General features: G+C 41.4%; 1 non-coding gene across 1 annotated transcript; it reads right to left on the bottom strand.

Moving 5' to 3' along the window:
• Positions 1-746: 746 nt before the first annotated feature.
• On the bottom strand, positions 747-854 carry LOC112738908 (small nucleolar RNA R71). The gene has a single exon (XR_003169857.1). It is a non-coding gene; the product is annotated as a small nucleolar RNA R71 (small nucleolar RNA).
• Positions 855-5,617: the final 4,763 nt, after the last annotated feature.

The raw sequence follows: 5,617 nt of genomic DNA, 5'->3' as shown, positions 1-5,617 counted from the left end.
GAAAATCCTTCTCCCTCATCTCCTTCTAATTATTTATTCATCTACCAACACTTCTCTTCATTTCACATCACTGCTCTTATCCTTACCCTTGTGTTTGGATTCTTCATTCTTCTTCACCCCTATTCCTTTTCTTCTTCTACTAACAATAAGGAACCTCTTTACTGTGACATAGAGGATTCCTCTTCTTTTCTTGTTCTCTTCTCTTTCTTATGAGCAGGAAAAAGGAAAAAGGTATTCTTGTTGAAGCTGATCCAGAACCTGAAAGGACTCTGAAGAGGAAACTAAGAGAAGCTAAATTACAACAATTCAGAGACAACCTTATTGAAAAATTCGAACAAGTAAAGGAGACGGCAGCCGAACCCAACAACAATAATGCAAGGAGAATGCTTGGTGACTTTACTGCACCTAATTCCAATTTACATGGAAGAAGCATCTCCATTCCTACCATTGGAGCAAATAATTTTGAGCTGAAACCTCAGCTAGTTTCTCTGATGCAGCAGAACTGCAAGTTTCATGGACTTTCATCTGAAGATCCTTTTCAGTTCTTAACTGAATTCTTGCAGATCTGTGATACTGTTAAGACTAATGGAGTAGATCCTGAAGTCTACAGGCTCATGATTTTCCCTTTTGCTGTAAGAGACAGAGCTAGAATATGGTTGGACTCTCAACCCAAAGACAGCCTGAACTCTTGGGATAAGCTGGTCACGGCTTTCTTAGCCAAGTTCTTTCCTCCTCAAAAGCTGAGCAAGCTTAGAGCTGATGTTCAAACCTTCAGACAGAAAGAAGGTGAATCCCTCTATGAAGCTTGGGAAAGATACAAGCAGCTGACCAAAAAGTGTCCTTTTGACATGCTTTCAGAATGGACCATCCTGGATATATTCTATGATGTTTTATCTGAGCTATCAAAGATGTCATTGGATACTTCTGTAGGTGGATCCATTCACCTAAAGAAAACTCCTGCAGAAGCTCAAGAACTCATTGACATGGTTGCTAATAACCAGTTCATGTACACTTCTGAGAAGAATCCTGTGAGTAATGGGATGCCTATGAAGAAGGGAGTTCTTGAAATTGATACTCTGAATGCCATATTGGCTCAGAACAAAATATTGACTCAGCAAGTCAATATGATTTCTCAGAGTCTGAATGGAATGCAAGCTGCATCCAACAGTACTCAAGAGGCACCTTCTGAAGAAGAGGCCTATGATCCTGAAAACCCTGCAATAGCAGAGGTAAATTATATAGGTGAACCTTATAATCCATCATGGAGAAATCACCCAAATCTCTCAGGGAAGGATCAAAAGCCTCAACAAGGCTTTAATAATGGTGGAAGAAACATGCTTAGCAATAGCAAGCCTTTTCCATCATCCACTCAGCAACAGACAGAGAATTCTGAGCAGAATCCATCTAGCTTAGCAAATTTAGTCTCTGATCTATCTAAGGCCACTGTGAGTTTCATGAATGAAACAAGGTCTTCCATTAGAAATTTGGAAGCACAAGTGGGTCAGCTGAGTAAAAGAATCACTGAAATCCCTTCTAGTACTCTCCCAAGCAATACAGAAGAGAATCCAAAAGGAGAGTGCAAGGCCATTGAATTAATTACCATGGCCGAACCCACAAGAGAGGAGAAGGACGTGAATCCCAAGGAGGAAGACCTCTTGGGACGTCCAGTGATCAATAAGGAGTTTCCCTCTGAGGAACCAAAGGACTCTGAGGCTCATCTAGAGACCATAGAGATTCCATTGAACCTCCTTATGCCATTCATGAGCTCTGATGAGTATTCCTCTTCTGAAGAGAACGAGGATGTTACTGAAGAGCAAGCTGCTAAGTTCCTTGGTGCAATCATGAAGCTAAATGCCAAATTATTTGGTATTGAGACTTGGGAAGATGAACCTCCCTTGTTCACCAATGAACTAAGTGATCTGGATCAACTGACATTGCCTCAGAAGAGACAGGATCCTGGAAAGTTTATAATACCTTGTACCATAGGCACCATGATCTTTAAGGCTCTGTGTGACCTTGGTTCAGGGATAAACCTCGTGCCCCTCTCTGTAATAGAGAAACTGGGAATCTATGGCGTGCAAGTTGCTAAAATCTCATTAGAGATGGCAGACAATTCAAGAAAACAGGCTTATGGACAACTAGAGGACGTGTTGGTGAAGGTTGAAGGCCTTTACATCCCTACTAATTTCATAGTCCTAGATACTGGGAAGGATGAGGATGAATCCATCATCCTAGGAAGACCTTTCCTAGCCACAGCAAGAGTTGTGATTGATGTGGACAGAGGAGAATTGATCCTTCAATTAAATGAGGACAACCTTATGTTTACAACTCAAGGATCTCTCTCTGCATCCATGGAGAGGAAGCATAAAAAGCTTCTCTCAAAGCAGAGTCAACCAAAGCCCCCACAGTCAAACTCTAAGTTTGGTGTTGGGAAGCCACAACCAAACTCTAAGTTTGGTGTCAAACCCCCATATCCAAACTCTAAGTCTGGTGGGGAGGTCTCAACAAAGCTCTACACATCTGTGAGGCTCCATGAGAGCCCACTGTCAAGCTATTGACATAAAAGAAGCGCTTGTTGGGAGGCAACCCAATGTTTATTTATCTAATTTTATTTTTGTTTTTCATATTTTCTTAGGTTCATGATCATGTGGAGTCACAAAATAAATATAAAAATTGAAAACGGAATCAAAAACAGTGGAAGAAAAATCACACCCTGGAGGAAGCACCTGTTTGGCGTTCAACGCCAGAACAGAGCATGGTTCTGGTGCTGAACGCCCAAAATGGGCAATATCTGGGCGTTGAACGCCCAAAATGGGCACCAACCTGGCGCTGAACGCCCAGAGTTGTGTGCAAGGGCATTTTACATGCCTAATTTGGTGCAAGGTTGTAAATCCTTGAACACCTCAGGATCTGTGGACCCCACAGGATCATCTCAGGATCTGTGGACCCCACAGGATCCCCACCTACCTCCACTCACTCTCTTCTCTCTTCTCAATCATCCTCTATTCCCAATAAACACTCTTCCCCAAAACCCTTCACCACTCACATCCACCCACTTTTCCCCATAAACCTACCCAATAAACTCCACCTACCTTCAAAATTCAAATCAATTACCCACCCAAACCCACCCATATGGCCGAACCTTAACCCCCCCTCCCTTCGCTATATATAGCCCTCCATCCTTCCTCATTTTCACATAACACAACCCTTTTTTCTCTTCTTGGCCGAAACACACCTCCCCCCTCCTCTCCATATTTTCTTCTTTTTTTCATTTATTCTTTCTTCTCTTGCTCGAGGGCGAGCAAAAGTCTAAGTTTGGTGTGGTAAAAGCATAAGCTTTTTGTTTTTCCATTACCATTGATGGCACTTAAGACTGGAGAATCCTCTAGAAAAGGGAAAGGGAAGACAAAACTTCCACCTCCGAGTCATGGGAGATGGAAAGATTCATCTCCAAAGCTCATCAAGACCACTTCTATGATGTTGTGGCCAAGAAGAAGGTGATCCCCGAGGTCCCTTTCAAACTCAAAAGAAATGAGTATTCAGAGATCCGACATGAAATTCAAAGAAGAGGTTGGGAAGTTCTAACAAATCCCATCCAACAAGTCGGCATCCTAATGGTTCAAGAGTTCTTGCAAATGCATGGATCACCAAGAACCATGATCAAAGTAAGAACCTGGATCCAAAGAACTATGTTACAATGGTTCGGGGGAAATACTTGGATTTTAGTCCGGAAAATGTGAGGTTGGCGTTTAACTTGCCTATGATGCAAGGAGATGAACGCCCCTACACTAGAAGGGTCAACTTTAATCAAAGGTTGGACCAAGTCCTCATGGACATATGTGTGGAAGGAGCTCAATGGAAGATTGACTCCAAAGGCAAGCCGGTTCAACTAAGAAGACTGGACCTCAAGCCTGTAGCTAGAGGATGGTTGGAGTTCATACAACGCTCCATCATCCCCACTAGCAACCGATCCGAAGTTACTGTGGATCGGGCCATCATGATTCATAGCATCATGATTGGAGAGGAAGTAGAAGTTCATGAAGTCATCTCCCTTAAAATCTACAAAATAGCCGAAAAGTCCTCCCCCATGGCAAGGCTAGCTTTTCCTCATCTTATCTGCCATCTATGTTACTCAGCTGGAGCTTCCATAGAAGGAGACATTCACATTGAGGAAGAGAAGCCGATCACTTAGAAAAAGATGGAGCAAGCAAGATAGCCCATTCATGGAGCTCAAGAGGCACAGGAAGCTCATCACCATGAGATCCCAGAGATGCCTCATATGCATTTTCCTCCACAAAACTATTGGGAGCAAATCAACACCTCCCTAGGAGAACTAAGTTCCAACATGGGACAATTAAGGGTGGAACATCAAGAGCACTCCATCATCCTTCATGAAATTAGAGAAGATCAAAAAGCAATGAGGGAGGAGCAACAAAGACAAGGAAGAGACATAGAAGATCTCAAGGACATCATTGGTTCCTCAAGAAGGAAACGCCACCATCACTAAGGTGGATTCATTCCTTGTTCTTATTTCTTCTGTTTTTTTCTATGTTATGTGCTTATCTATGTTTGTGTCTTCATTACATGATCATTAGTAGTTAGTAACTATGTCTTAAAGTTATGAATGTCCTATGAATCCATCACCTCTCTTAAATGAAAAATGTTTTAATTCAAAAGAACAAGAAGTACATGAGTTTTGAATTTATCCTTGAACTTAGTTTAATTATATTGATGTGGTGACAATGCTTCTTGTTTTCTGAATGTATGCTTGAACAGTGCATATGTCTTTTGAAGTTGTTGTTTAAGAATGTTAAATATGTTGGCTCTTGAAAGAATGATGACTAGGAAACATGTTATTTGATAATCTGAAAAATCATAAAAATGATTCTTGAAGCAAGAAAAAGCAGCAAAGAACAAAGCTTGCAGAAAAAAAAAGGGGGCAAAAAAAAATAGAAAGAAAGAGGCAAGAGCAAAAAGCCAATGACCCTTAAAACCAAAAGGCAAGGGTAATAAAAAGGATCCCAAGGCTTTGAGCATCAGTGGATAGGAGGGCCTAAAGGAATAAAATCCTGTCCTAAGCGGCTAAACCAAGCTGTCCCTAACCATGTGCTTGTGGCGTGAAGGTGTCAAGTGAAAACATGAGACTGAGCGGTTAAAGTCAAGGTCCAAAGCAAAAAAAGAGTGTGCTTAAGAACCCTGGACACCTCTAATTGGGGACTTTAGCAAAGCTGAGTCACAATCTGAAAAAGGTTCACCCAATTATGTGTCTGTGGCATTTATGTATCCGGTGGTAATACTGGAAAACAAAGTGCTTAGGGCCACGGCCAAGACTCATAAAATAGCTGTGTTCAAGAATCATCATACTGAACTAGGAGAATCAATAACACTATCTAAACTCTGAGTTCCTATAGATGCCAATCATTCTGAACCTCAATGGATAAAGTGAGATGCCAAAACTATTCAAGAGGCAAAAAGCTACAAGTCCCGCTCATTTGATTGGAGCTATGTTTCATTGATAGTTTGGAATTTATAGTATATTCTCTTATTTTTATCCTATTTAATTTTCAGTTACTTGGGGACATGCAACAATTTAAGTTTGGTGTTGTGATGAGCCGAT

The sequence above is a fragment of the Arachis hypogaea genome, chromosome 13 (assembly GCF_003086295.3).
Source record: "Arachis hypogaea cultivar Tifrunner chromosome 13, arahy.Tifrunner.gnm2.J5K5, whole genome shotgun sequence".
Classification (NCBI taxonomy): Eukaryota; Viridiplantae; Streptophyta; class Magnoliopsida; order Fabales; family Fabaceae; genus Arachis; species Arachis hypogaea.
The sequence above is the reverse complement of the archived record's forward strand: the minus strand, read 5'-3'. Positions and strand labels throughout refer to the sequence as shown.